The sequence below is a fragment of the Homarus americanus genome, unplaced genomic scaffold, assembly GCF_018991925.1.
Source record: "Homarus americanus isolate GMGI-L3 unplaced genomic scaffold, GMGI_Hamer_2.0 scaffold7626, whole genome shotgun sequence".
Taxonomy (NCBI): domain Eukaryota; kingdom Metazoa; phylum Arthropoda; class Malacostraca; order Decapoda; family Nephropidae; genus Homarus; species Homarus americanus.
Window position 1 is genome coordinate 13,362,685 of NW_024718273.1, and position 15,343 is coordinate 13,378,027.

Consider the following 15,343-nt stretch of genomic DNA (forward strand, 5'->3'; position numbering starts at 1 on the left):
GGAGAAGGTATTTCAAAGTCAAATACATTTGTGTCGAACGCGTGCGCTCTGTCATTAAAAATATACACTATTTTCTCGCTTCTCAATCAAATCTTAAAAATTTTGCATTTTGCTGAAATGTCATTATGTGACAAACTCTCTTACATGTAATTCTGTTCGCTTTCCATTCAGAATAGCTCTCTTGTCCACCCCCTGCGTCTATCAGCAGTCTTGAAGACCAAGTAATGCCTGTGTGAGAGTCAGCACATACGTGGAGAATAAAATTAATCAGTAATGAGGCGGAGGGACATGATGTTGTACACGTCCACCGTGATCAGAGACTAAACCTTGTTAGATGTCTGGACCTTGTGGGACTGACTGGCTGCTGTCTTAAGAAATATACAGCAGAACTTTTCAAGGATATGACTTAGTGATTTTTTTGCTTGTGCGGTATGGACTATCCACAGTTGTCCAGAGTCTAGTCCATACGACTGTTGCTCTGTACTGGTGACTGTGGTGACTGTTGCTCTATACCGGTGACTGTTGCTCTATACTGGTGACTGTGATGACTGTTGCTCTATACTGGTGACTTTGGTGACTGTTAAGTGAACCACTTAGTACTACTGTTCCTCTGAATTTAAATAAGACAGTCAAGGTTCGTTGAAAACTGAAAAATAATGTAATAATTCGGTGATTGTGGTCTTGTATGATCTCTCTCTCTCTCTCTCTCTCTCTCTCTCTCTCTCTCTCTCTCATTTATATACCAGAAAATGGAATGCCCAGAACTAGTAGATACCTATTAGAGTTTTATTGCTCCAATTAATGTACCAAGCAAAGAACAGAGACATCTCTCTCTCTCTCTCTCTCTCTTTCATCGTCCATCAATTAGACAGCACCAGACTGTAAATTCCTACTGACAATTTCTTGTACTTTAAAATAAAATCTGTTACCATGACAACGTATAAGGTAAAAAGTAGTAAGGTGACAAAAAAGTAAATGAAAAATCGCAGTTAATTTAAAGTTGAAAGGAAAGTTTGAAGATCATATATGCCATAATGAACGCATCTCAGGTTGGTTTGTTCCTAACCTAACCTAACCTTGTCCTCACCCTGAGCGTCGAGGAGGACAGGGTCGAGGAGAGGAATATAGTAAACAACTCATTTGTTTGTTTTACATCATCACACTAACACAACCTCCCAGCCTCACTGTTCATCCACATACGAACAATACTTCCTCAACTTAACAGAACAACAGTTTGGTATCTTTAGAATGTTTGTACCCTGTCATTACGGATATGTTATTATAAACTCTTTAATGGTTTATTTGTGTGTTAAAGTGTGCATTGGGAAGGGGCAGTCGTGTTTAGTCAAATTTTTATAGTATAGATTAATACAAGAACTGATATTATCGTCAAAATTCTATGTTTGTCTTTGATACCCCCAAAATGTTCTACACTACGGAGGGTATACACAAACACTTGTTATCTTGAAAATAGGTTCTTATTCTCGTACGGGAGATAAATACAGAGGAACAAAGAAACTGGCTTCCACACCATAAGGACTAGTGATCTCAACTCTCTGTATCACTCCGCGCTGGCATGTACAGATGCCAGCATTCACAAGCTGAATACATAATATGTAAATATGATAATTCACATACATAACATGGTGCATAATAAATGAAAATATTACATAGGATTAATACATGTTCTGTAATACTTTACTATACATAATTAATAGAGTAATATGAGAATACACAGCTTAAGGTACTACTTCGTGTCCATATTATACAAAAATGTGTTTTCTTTTTCATCCAAGTATGTATCAGATAACGGCTGTTTGAATGGAGATGCCAGCGTGAGGTTTTCTCAGCAGGAAGGAACAGATTAAATATAATTTATCTTCGAGACACGCGTCACTATCCACAGGACTCGTGTTTATCAAAAACCACCAGATGATACACCTTGAAACATAACACACATCTGGTTGTACCAAGAACCAGTCGGATCTGTTGTAAAGGCAACACACACACACACACACACTTGTCCCTCTGCAAAACAGTTTGTCATTTGACTAATTAAACTGTGAATGCACCAGTTCAACACGGTTGTATCCAAGCGGACGACCTGGCACAGGGTTAGGGCAGGTCACTGACTCGAGAAGAAACCTGTTTAAGACACGCAAAGACATATTTAGCTCCTCGTCTTCACTTTACTGAGGTGGACCACGACCTGACCTACAAAATTCCCAGATGTGTAAATCCCAGCAACAGGACAAATTCACTCGATGAATGGTGATGATTGTGATGATAGTGATGGCGGTGGTGATGATAGTGATGACGGTGGTGATGATAGTGATGATGGTGGTGATAGTGGTAATAACAATGGTAATGATGGTAACAGACGTGATGGTGGTCCCACGTGGTGGTGATGGTGGTCGTGGTGGTAGCGAGGAGCCTGGCGTCCTGCCCACCACCACGACAGCACTTCACTACACCAACATTTTTAGGCCAACCCAAGATCTGTGTCATACCGCGTGACTGAATGGTTAATGCAGGTACCTAGAGCTGGTAGTTAGTAGTGGAGGTGGTGATAATAATTGTAGTAGTGACTGTGGTAGTAATGGTGGTGTTATGCTGATGGTAGTGGTAGTAGTGTGGGGATAGTTATGCCAGGAATTGTAGTAGCGCTGATGATGGTGATAGTGATAAGGGAGTCTTAGTGATGGTGATAGTGATGAAGGGAGTCTTAGTGATAGTGATAAGGGAGTCTTGGTGATGGTGACAGTGATGAAGGGAGTCTTAGTGATAGTGATAAGGGAGTCTTGGTGATGGTGATAGTGATAAGGGAGTCTTAGTGATGGTGATAGTGATGAAGGGAGTCTTAGTGATAGTGATAAGGGAGTCTTGGTGATAGTGATAGTGATGAAAGGAGTCTTAGTGATAGTGATAAAGGGAGTCTTGGTGATGGTGGTACTGATGAAGAGAGTCTTGGTGATGGTGGTAGTGATGAAGGGAGTCTTGGTGATGGTTATAGTGATGAAGGGAGTCTTGGTGATGGTGAGAGTGATGAAGGGAGTCTTGGTGATGGTGATAGTGATGAAGGGAGTCTTGGGGATGGTGGTAGTGATGAAGGGAGTCTTGGTGATGGTAACAATGATGAAGGGAGTCTTGGGGATGGTGGTAGTGATGAAGGGAGTCTTGGTGATTATGTTCCAGGTTTGATACAAATACAGTGTTTACAAAGTCCCTTGATGTTTGTGGTGATGAGACACACACACGCTACCTTTACCTACACATGACTGTAATGATCATGGCCGTGTCTGTTGTCTCAAACTTGTGGAAGGAGTTACAAAGCACACCTCATGGACGGCTGTTGTACCTTCCTAAATACGTAAGGAAAATGCCACAGCGAACAAGGTGACGATAGCTGTTATGTCTTGAAAATGAAGGAGCAGATAAATTATGTCTTAAATGTGGAATGAATTTAGGTGTTTGTTGTGGTCCAAGTTTAAAGATTTTAACAGATTTATATCCCCGGAAGCTGGTTTTCTCTTGTAATTATTCCTTGTGACAACCTCCACACACTAAAACAAAATAGTTTGAAATGTGTTCGATTTTTTTACCCCGACAGGATCAATGTTTCAAAGAATATTGCAAAAATAAGATTCTCCGCCTGACTTTCCTGTATATTGTGGCCAAGTTAGACACGACTCAACAGAAAGATACTCAGATTTAGAATTTCTGTCATTTTGTTGTTGTTGATGTAATTTTCTTGATAACTTGGGGAGATCAATTACATTCGTTCCCGATAGTGGTCATTTTTAGTCTTAGTTGTTGATGATGGTCATATTGTTGCAGTATTAAGTTGAATGTGCGGTGAAAGTAGACATCACAGACATGACTTTCCGTTAGGGATCGTGTGATACAACACAATGTATATACTAAGCCGGCGGCACACAAGGAAGCAACGTGGCCGCCGGGAATGGGACAACTGGCCGCCGCCATCTGGCCGCAGCCCAACTGGCCGCGGGAAACTCGCCGCGGCCGACTGGCCGCCGCGGACTGGGGGTAAACTGCAAACGCCTATTTTTGGTTAGGTTAGGTTAGGTTAGGTTAGGTTAGGTTAGGTTTGGTTAGGTTAGGTTACGTTAGGTTAGGTTAGGTTAGGTTGTCAACAAAAAGTTCCATATGGCGGCCAGTCGGCCGCGGCGAGTTTCCCGCGGCCAGTTGGGCTGCGGCCAGATGGCGGCGGCCAGTTGTCCTAGACCCCCCACGGGTAAGGTGGCCGGCTTGATTCGGTCTATGCTGACGGTGTCATGTCTGCCATTCTGGATAATCGTCAGGAACTTTGCTGAACGGGTAACCACCTGGAAGGGTCCATCGTAGGGGCGTTGTAGTGGTTTGCGGTGAGCATCATGCCTGACGAAAACATACTCGGCTGTTAGTGGTGCAGGAGGGATGTGTTCAGGGCGCCGAGGAGGCTGGCGTGGAGCAGTTGCTCTGAATGCAGAAACTGCTTGTCGTAGCTTTTGGAATAAATCGTGACGAACGGCAGGAGTGGTTTGGTGGAGGTCAGGAGGGAGTGAGAAATCCCCGGGTAGGCGAAGGGACTCACCTAGGGTGAGATCTGCTGGGCTACAGTCCATGTCCTCCTTGTGTGACGCACGGATGCCGAGGAGCACTAAGGGAAGCATATCAGTCCAGCTGTAAGGGTCGTGCTGTGCCTTGAGTGCGTCCTTCAGCTGCCGGTGAAACCGCTCTACCATGCCGTTGGCTTGAGGGTGGTATGCGGTAGTGCGTTGCCTAAACGTGCCGAGGAACTGTAGGAGGTCCTGCCAGAGTTGTGACTCAAACTGGGCTCCTCGGTCAGTGATGACGGTTGCGGGGGGGCCGAAACGGGAAACCCAACCGGACATGAAGGCGCGGACGGTAGTCTCTGCTGTAGCATTGGGCATGGGAATGGCTTCTGTCCACCTGGTGAAACAGTCGATGCAGGTGAAGATGTAGGTGCTACCGTAGGATGATGGAAGAGGTCCCACGATGTCGAGGTGTACTACTTGAAAACGTCCTTTGGGAATAGGGAAGGTTTCTAAGGGGGCCCGTATGTGACGATGTATTTTGGAGGACTGGCAGGCCAGGCACTGGGCAGACCATTTATTAGTATCAGACGTGATGCTGGGCCAGACGACACGTTGCGTGAGGAGGCGCTGGGAGGCCCGCACACCCGGGTGGCTGAGACCATGGATGTGGTCGAAAACATTGCGGCGGTGGACGTGAGGCACGAACGGTCTAGGCTGCCCACAGGATATGTCGCACCACAATTTTATGTTCGTGCCAGGAACAGGGAGTTCTTGGAGTGTGAGGCCTGAGGGGGATGTCTTGTATGCTGCCAGGTCTTCGTCGTTCTCTTGAGCCGCGGCGAGCTGCCCATAATCAATGGGTGGAGATGAGGGAAGAATGTTGGATATACAACGAGAGAGGGCGTCGGCGATCTCGTTGTGGCTGCCTTTAATGTGTTGGACGTTGCTGGAGAACTCCAAGATGTAACCCAAGTGGCGCAGGACACGAGGTGTATGTGACTGGGAAGCTGAAGCGAAGGCGTGGACGAGGGTCTTGTGATCAGTGAAGATGGTGAACTGACGGGCCTCGAGGAAGTGCTGGAAATGTTTGACAGCCAGGTATATGGCCAGGAGTTCTCGATCAAAGGCGCTGTACTTGAGGTGTGGTGGTTAAAGCCGTTGTGAGAAGAAAGCAACGGGCGTAAGAATTCCGTTGATCTCCTGCTGTAAGACGGCGCCCACTGCAGTAGAAGAAGTGTCTGTTGTGAGAGTGGTCCGGGCGTTAGGTGCGGGGTGGGCCAGGAGGGCGAGGCGTGTAATGTGCTGTTTGATAGTGGTGAATGACGTAACAGCCTCTTGAGTCCACACGAGAGGCTTGTGAGACTTCTTTGGGAGTCCCTTGAGAAGGTCGTAGAGGGAGACTAGGACGGTGGCAGCGTTGTCGATGAAGCGGTGGTAGTAGTTGACTAAACCCAGGAATTCTCGGAGTTTCTTCGCCGTTTCAGGTTTGAGGAACTCCCTAATAATGGCAGTTATCTTCTGTGGTAGGGGTTGTATGCCACTGGGCGAGACTCTGTGACCGAGGAAGTCGATGGAGGAGGCTCCGAAGACGCACTTCGCAGGATGAACTTTCATGTTGTTGTTCTGCAGGCGTTGGAGGAGGAGTTGTAGGTGGTGCTGGTGCGAAGCATATGGTCCATGTACCTCTGGAAAGTCTGTGCTGTATTGCGCAGGCCAAAACTCATGAAAGCATCCTCGAAGAGTCCGAACAGAGTGGTGATGGCTGTCTTCTGGGTATCTGCAGGTGCTACTGGGATCTGGTGGAAGACACGCTCCAAGTCGATCTTCGAGAAGATAGTCTTGCCATGAAGTTTGTGGTGGAAGTCCTGGACATGCGGAATAGGGTACCTGTCAGGTTTGGTGACGAGGTTCAGGGCTCTGTAGTCGCCACACACCCTCCAGTCGCCGGGTGTTTGCTTAGGAACCATGTGAAGAGGCGATGCCCATGGACTCCTTGAAGGACGGATGATGCCGCCTTGCAGTAATTTGTTGAATTCTGCTTTGGCTGTGTTCATGAGCTCAGGGCGCAGGCGGCAAGGGTGTGAGAAGACTGGTGAACCTTCGGTTTCGATGTGATGGAAAATTCCTGACGTAGGTGGTGGGGGTAGAGAGACTCGAGGTGAGAAAAGCTCCTTGAATTCGTCAAGCAGGGAGGAGAACTCGTTGGAAGGCGCAAGACAGGTGATAGTGTCGATGTGTCTGGCACGAGAACCCTGGATCTTGCGTGCTGTAGGCTCATGGATGAGACATAGATGGCTTGAGTTGACGCCGAGCTTGTGGAAGGTGAGGAAGTCGAAACCAAGGATGCGTTGAGACACGTCTGCGATCACGAATAACCAACACAGAGCCTTGGGCAGACCGAGGTCTAAGGCGAGGGTGCGTACGCCGTAGGAGGCGATAGGGGTACCGTTGGCAGCGAAAAGGTAATAAGAGGGTTGCTTTGACGTGTCTTGTAGTGAGGGAGGGATGATGCTGACCGATGAATCTGTGTCGATGAGAAACTTCTTGCCGTAGGTGCGGTCGGTGACGTGCAGTAATGAGACGTCTGAAGGTACGGGGGCTGAGGCGTCTACCAGCCTCCCTTGTTGCCGTTTCCCGAGTAGGTGCAGTGAGGCTCACAGTTTTGAGCATTGGGGCCGAAAGTCCGGTGATACCAGCAGAGGGTATATTTTTTGTGCTGGGGGCTGGCTGCTGTGCGTCGGGACTTGTAGGGCGTGGTGCGTGAGTCAGGAACTGGCCCAGCAGCGGGTATCGAGGAGCAGAACTGCTCAATGGTGTCCATCCTGCGGTTCAAAGTTTGCAACAGGTCCCTAATGTCTTGTGAGGTATTGCTCGGCTGAGGGATGTTGACCCGGCTTACAAATTCGGAGGTAGGTACTGGTGTGATCGTGGGTTTGTCCGCGGCGGCGAGGCGCGCAGCAGCGCACTCGTTGAAAATTCTGTCTGCCGCGGTTGCGTATAGATCTGGTGCCGTAGAGTAATCTACTGCGGACAGGATGGTGCGTACTTGTGTGGGTAGCTTTTGTGCGTGAAGCTGGCGCAGGATAGAGTCAAGAAGTCTGTCTGTGTGCCGGGAGTTCAACCTACACATCTCCTCCCAGAGACGTCCAGGAGTTGAGTTTCCAAGGGAGATAGAAGATAGGTTCTGCAGGAGACTAGGGCGGGTCCGTTGGTAATGCGTTTTTAAGGCATCCCGCAGGGTGGCGAATTTGTTGTTTGCTGGAGGGTTGGAGATGGTCTGTGAGACTTGTGTGGCGACTTCAGTGGGCAAGGAACAAAGCAGGGCGCCATACTTTTGCTCATCTGTAGCTGTAGAGCCGATGAGGGTTGCTTCCACATGAACTAACCAGTCCTCTACGTTGTGGTTGAAGGTCGGTAGAGAGATCCGTCCGTCCATTCTTGCGGGAGTATGTCACACCTGTTAGGGAAGGATGAGGGATGGGTGCTTGTTCCGACCCCCTTCCGTGTTCACAATCTCCTGGGAGGGAGGTGAACAGTTGCAGGGGGGACTTCGGGACGAATACACTTTTTAGGGTGCAGGTCCTTAGGCCCGAACTAAAAAAACAAAAGAAAAATAGGGGAATAGGCAAAAGAGCTCAAACCACGTTTGGAATATCGCACAATAGTTGCTCTCCAGCTGTGAAGTGGGTCACGCACACCGCCAGTGGGGAGAACAGACTAATGCGTTATAAACCTTACGGTCGTGAAATGGTGTCGTTGTGAAGTAGTGGGGTAGCGAGTGATGCAGGTAAGGTGGTTGGCCTAGGCTGGCAGCAGGCAGGACGCTCTTCTCAGCTCCAGGAGTAAGGCAGCAGAAAGGAGTGTGGTATTCATGGCTCCAGGGGTCACCAATTGTAGCGTACTGTAAGTGGCCAGTTGTCAATTCTCTTTAGTTGTCTATTTTCTCTTTGTATGGGCACACAAACGTACGTACATGTAGATATCTCACACTCAGGAATGAGGTAGAATAGAAACTCACAATGCGCTTTCTGTATATATATTGTTGTACAGTGCAGTTCTTAGGAGTGACTAGGTGAGGAGTAGCTTGCTCAGAGGTCCTGTAGGGCGAGGAGGTTTCTGAGGAAGGTGGGTGGTGAGGAGCTGTTGAGAGATGTTGCTGGTCCGGTAGCCGATTGTAGAATGAGTTCCCCGGTTGTTTGTTGTTGTTGAGATTGTCGGACCATAGTCCGACATTGGCCTTTGCCTATAGGCGGCCCGTTTGGTGGTCCCGGCTGGAGCTCCTGGAGCAGCCAGACCGGATTGGGATTGGAGGTGGTCCTACCTGCAGATATGGAAGGATACTGCAGGTTACAAGTGTCAGCGGACCCCCGATCAGTGGACACTTACCACCAACCCCCACTCTTGGACGTGGTCAGTTTCGGAGTGGCGCGCCCCCCGAACTGGGGTCTGCACTTATTGGGAGAGGATATTTTCTAAGCTATCTGGGTGGTGGGTATCGTGTGATGACCCGGGGAAGGTGGTGAATGTGGTTTCTTTGGGCCTTTCGGGTTAGAGTGGCCGCTGGTGTTGTGTGTGCTTCTTGGAAGTTTTGAGTTCTGTTTCGGAGACTTTGTGTGACTTCGCAGTCGAGGAGATAGTGTTCAAGTGGGTTGGCTGCTGGCTCTTGACAGTAGGTGCATTCCATGACGTCATTTCCGATCATCTGCCAGGAGCACTTGTACCCTAATCGTAGTCGATGAAGGCTGACTTGGGTTTGTCTTGGTGTTTTCTTGTCCGCGAAGGGTGGTTCCCCTTTTGTACCGCCAGGTACCATTTGGCTGATTGGGAACCAGCGTTGAATGCGTGAAGGAAGCTCTTTTAGATGTGGAGCTTGCTAGTCTTTCTGAGGTGATTCTTGATCTGTTGCACGCTTACTGGCACTTGAATGTGTACGCTACTAGAACGTGTGGCTGCCTTGGCTGCTTCGTCTGCCACGTCGTTTCCCCCGATCCCCACAGGACTGGGAATCCAGTGTAAGACGACTGGGCGGTTTTGTCTTTGGAATTCCTGTAGATGTGCGAGGATCGAGGTTATGATGTGGACATTGTCTTTTGGTTGACTGTGTAGCAGCGCCTGCATGGCCGATTTCGAGTCCGTGTGAATTATGATGGACTCGTTGTGTTGTGTTGCAGCGTGTTTTAGGGCCTTTGAGATTGCTACCAGCTCTGTTTGTAGAGTGGAGCAGTCATTAGAAAGTCTCCATCGGAGGGTCTGACCTTGGGTGTAGAAGGCCGCTCCGGATGTATGATGTTTTGGATCCACCGAGCCGTCTGTGAAGTATGATGCTGCATCAGCCGGTGTCTCGGTGGCTATGGCTTCCAGAGTTATTCTTTTGAGGTCCTCCTTCTGGAGGTTGGCTTTCCTATCACCTTGGTGGGTAATTTTGAATGACTGGTGGAGGGCTCCATGGTGGCGGAACTACGTAACCATTGTCTCGTATGTTTTGGTTGTTCTTGACGAGTGTTTCTGCTTGCAGGTGTCGGATGACCTCGCTTGCCTCGTGCGAGCAGGAGGCCCCTCGCACTCTGTGGTGGAGGGAGGCACTGATTCGCGTTTTGGCAGCTGTGGGCTTATCTGATCTACAGATTTTGGCGAGGAGACCGGCTGTCACCTGCTTGACTCGTACTGCCAGGGGTGGTAGTTCAGTTTCTATTTGCAAACTGCAAATTCTGGTCCACATGGGTGCTCCGAGCATGGTCCTGAGAGCATTATTTTGGATAACTTCTAGCTTGGCTATTTGGTCTTCTCTCATTCCAATGAGTGCTGGAGCACTGTAATCTACCAGCGATCTGATGGCGGCCGTGTAGTAGGCTTTGAGCGCATGAATGTTCGCTCCTGCGGTGCTGGTGAGCGACCTCATGATGTTGTGTCTGCTCTTCGTCCTGTGCCTGAGACACTCGAGTTGCGGCTTGAAAGTGAGTTTCTGGTCGAACCAGATTCCAAGACACTGGTGGGTGTTGGTCCAGACTACCGGCGTGTTTTGTATGGAGAGCATCTTGTCTGGTGTGTCTGTGCAGATGGCCATCGTTTTCGACTTGGCTGGATTTATCTCGAGTCCAAGTCTGTTGCACTCCTCTTCTATAAGTTGGAGTGCGTGTTGCGTGTTGGCTAGTCTGTTTGATCCTCTTACTAAAAGCTGTAAGTCGTCTGCATAGCATAGGAGCTTGGATGTTTGTCTGAAAGGGAGTTTGACAAGATTTTCCATCAGGACATTGAACAGCATTGGACTGAGGATGCCTCCTTGTGGGGTTCCGTTTTCATGGACCCTGTAGTTTGAGGTTGCTCCCTGAAAGCGTACTCTTGCTTCTCTCTGTGTGAGGTAGTTTTGGATCCACCCCAGCAACCTTCCTTTGACGCCTTTTTCAGCGAGCGTCGTTATAATGGCTAGTGGATTTGCTAGTTCGAAGGCCTTCTCCAGGTCGAGGAAGACCACCAGAGTTGGCTTGTAGTCCACTGTGCTGAGTATCTCGGCGATGTTGTTGCCGGTGTTCTCGGTGTAAGCAAAAATGTGAGGGTGTGGGCTGCCTACTTTCCACTTGAGTCGGTTGAGAGCCATTCTTTCTCCCGTCTTTGCTATGCAGCTGAGAAGGGAGATGGGCCTCGGTTTGTCTGGTTCTCTGGGCTTCGGAATGGGCTGTATATCTGCCTTCTTCGATTCCGGTGGAAGTCTTTGTGCTGTCCACGAAGCATTGATGACTTGTAGCAAAGCTTCGTGTCCAGCTTTTCCGGCATGGGAAAGCATGGAGAAGTTTATCCTGTCGGCCCCTGGTGCTGTGTCCTTGCTTCGTTTTAGCGACTTCTGGAGTTCTTGCTGGTTGAAAGGTCTGTCGGTGTCATCTTCACTGTTGCAGGCCTCTTCGATCATCTGGAGTCTGACCTGTCGCAGACGCCGTTGTGTCTCCTCCGCCTGTCTCGGGAGGTTTTTTGTTGCTGCTCAGTCAAAGAACAGTTTTGCAAGTCTCTCGGCTTCCTCTTCTGGGTTGGGATGGGTTGGTGGTGGTGGTGTTGCCTTCCCAGATGCCCTTCGGATCTGGGCCCACATTTTGCCAAGGGAGGTGTGCTCATTCAGTTCGGAGCACCACTTGAGCCAGCTTACGTTTTTTATTTCTTCTTTCTCTTCCCTGATATCCTTACCTATGACTTGCAGGAGATGTCTGTTTGTTTCCGTGGGATGTCTCCTGTAGTTTCTTCGAGCCATGTTCACTCTGTGGTTGAGTTCTTTCACCCTGGGACAGTAGTAAGTAATCATTGTACTTTCTTGATGTGGGTTTTGTTTTTGGGATAGCCTCTTCTGCCGCTTCGTGAAACGCCTCGACCAATTGTTGGTGGAGGGTGTCTCGTCCACGGGTGCTGCGCTGGCCGGCTGTGATTTTTCGCGCCACTTAGCCAGGTGTTTCTTAAAGAGTCCCCAGTCTGCCTTTTGGGTATTGTATCTCCATCTCGGCGGGGGAGGAGTGGGGAGTTTGTTCACCTTCAGCGTTGTTAGGGTGGCGAAGTGGTCGCTGGTCAGTGTGGGGTGTAGCTGCCAGGAGGCCGAAGGCTGTAGTGCACTGGAGACGAAGGTTAGATCTACCCTTCCTCCCCTAATGTGGGTGGGCTCTCCGGTGTTCAGGAGGCAGATCTCGGGTGTGTCTTGAAAGGTGGTGTATAGGTGTAGGCCGTCTTCATTTGTGGGGCTTACCGAGCTTAGGAAGGGATGATGTGCGTTGAAATCCCCTCCTGTGAGTGTGGCGTGGTTACTGGCTGAAGCGAATAAATGAGTCACCTCCAGTGAGCCCCTTGGGTTCTTGTAGATGTTGTGAACAGTTAATTCCCGTTCTTGGAGGGTTACTTTGACGGCCTGTCTCAATGTTTTCCCCACATGGAAATTGCTGCATGACCTCAGAGGAGGGTATGCTTGACTTGACCAAGATCATACATCCTCTTGTTGATGCCTGTGTGAAATGCCTCCTGTATATCTTGTAACCACTGAATTTGAAACAGTGGTGTTCTTGTAGAAGTGTTTCTTGTAGCAGTATAATGTCAAGCTTGTCCTTGGCTGCTGCTTCTTGCAGGAGGTGTTTCTTGTTTTTGATGCCCTGAGCATTCCATGTAAGGATGTTCAGGGTGCTGATGTTTTCCACCACTGTTTCATCGGGGACTTCTGGTGGTCCTCGATGGAAATGTTCAGGTCCGATTCCGACTGGATCAGGTTCATATCTTCTTGTTCTGTGGTTTTTGCCTTCTGGGCCGTGGTTGAAACGTCCAATTTCTTTCTGGGAGCTGTCGGTATCTTTGGTTCTCTGGTGGCCTTTTTCAGTGTAGAGTGTACCTCGACTGTCACTCGTGTTGGGACCGGCGTGGCGTCCTCCACTGAGGTGGCTGGAGCTGTGGCGACTTGCCCGAGGACGCTCCCCATGAGTATTTGGAGCTGTGTGGGTTGGATCTTGTGGCCCAGTAGTCCGGCTAGGCCCTCCGCGAAGGTTGTCAGTACCTTGGCTAGGTCTGATACGTGTATCATTCCTTCTGGTGCCTTGGTGTGTGCTTCTTTTGTCTTTTTCGTGGTTGTCGTTGTCTGCTGCTTGGGTGGCTGAGGTGTAGCCGTAGTGAGGCCAGGAAACTGGGCTGCACTTTGGGTGTTGACTGGCTGAGGAGGTTGGCTTTGTTGTTTGGCCTTTGGGTTCCCCACACGAAGGTACTTGGTGGGGCTGGTGTGCAGGCGGTGGGGGACGGTCTTGCTGCTGGTTGGTTTGCCTGGACCCTCTTTGTCCTCTCGGAGCATCCAGGGTTCCAGGCGCGGTGTTTGCCCCCGCAGTTGGCACACTTGGGGGCAATTTTTTCTCCATTTTTCAACTTGGTGAGGCAGGAGTGTGTGCCATGCTGACCGGGGAACTTCTGCACGTACAAGTTCCCCGGACAGCCGGGGCCGTATTTATGTGATTTAGGAATCTCAGGATATGAGGTGCTCGTAGCGCGAGGGCCAATCACGGGAGCGGAAGCGTAAGGTGTGAAACGCTCTGATCCTGAGCTGGAAGTTGAAGGTCGAGACTAGGTCGGCGATCGTACCCCTATGTCCACTGCATAGACCTAGTCTCTCGGCGTATCTCTAACCCTCTCTCACCATGAACGGTTACGAGTTTGATAACGTGGCGCAGATACGTCCGGATACGCCGACCTGCCCCAAGAAATTAAACCTCCTAGTTCTCAAGATGTTCTTTGAAACTAATGAGATCATGGGGGTCACCAAGGTGGAACGACTGAAGCTCCATGGTGACATCAAGATCACCTTCGCCGAGAAGGGTATGCCCGTACAGCTCGCGGAGATCCCAGACATCAACGGCATTCCATTTAAAATGATTGCCTACAAGTGGGACAACCTGAAGCTGGGAGTAATCTCCCACGCCGAAATTGCCCACGTGGACCAAGCAGAGCTGAGTGAGCTCCTCAAGGGGCAACTCCAAGTTGTGAAGAAGCTGTCCGACACCACTGCCCTCATCGGACACCATACAACCTTACCCAAGGAGGCTCAACTGGCGTGGATAACTGTGCCAGTCAAGCCCTACTGCAGACCGAAACGTGTTACAAATGCCAGCACTACGGACACACTGTCAACAAGTGTGAGGCGCAGGAGGACACCTGCTCCCTGTGCGGCAGCCCCGGACACCGCTACACTGTCTGCCCCAACACAGTAAAAAAATGCCCTGCCTGTGGCGGCCCACATTCCTCCGCCGATCGGACCTGCCCCAAATGGAAGGAGGAATGCAGGATAGCCAAGGCTCGACTCGACAAGAAACTGAGCTACAAAGAGGCCCTCCTTGCTGTACGCTCCCAAGAGAAGAAAAAAACCAGTAGAAAAGAAAAACCAAGAAAAGAAAACCCAAGAAAAGAAAACTCAAGAAAAGACACACTCCACACAGAATCAAGAACACCACGAGGCCCGTGGAGCTGAAGCCCATGTGGTCAACCTCACCGTCTCCGACTTCTTCCACACCTATGAGGACATAAGACACGAGGAAGACGAACAACAAGACCCAAACACGAATGAATGGACACTTCAAGAGAGCAAGAAGAGGAGGAGAGTTAGAAGAAAATCAACATCAAGCTAAGAAGAATACCAAGACAGAAGACCAAGACATTTCCTCCAAACAAGAAAACAACACACTCAATCAAGCCGACCAAGCACTGAGAAACCATGGCCCAACCCAACACGCACCTGACGCTTGACCTGACGCTAACCTGACTCTGTCCTGCCGCCTCCTAGCCGCGTCCAGGCGAATTGCTGCTGCCTCCAACTTCAAGTCCCTCACGCAAGCGGTGTTTAGCCACTGCACCTATTCTCTCCTCCTAAAATTCACTTCAATCCTGCCTTTATACTTCCCCTGAATCTCCTTCCCCCCTGTCACTAGCATTTTATGTTATGTTATGTTATGAGCTTCTAAACTTGAGCTGTACGCTGATTGGCTCGCAGGCGCGCGGCCGGAGCTCAGTTGGAAGTTGTAGGGGAGAGGATCCACTACAATATAATGTATATGTAACCGGTCGGAATTTACTGGACTTTAATTTCTCACTTGACTTGGGGTTTATTAAAGATTGTTAGATGGTAATGGCAGTGGAAGCGCCCCTTTGAGAAAAATCCCGAACCAGCACAAGAACACTTAAATCTACTAAACAAAATGAATTGTCCGTGACCCATGGAAGGATAGCGTCTGTGACTGGGATGAATGAGACACACTGTAAAATTTAGACACTTATATTCCCTCCAACAA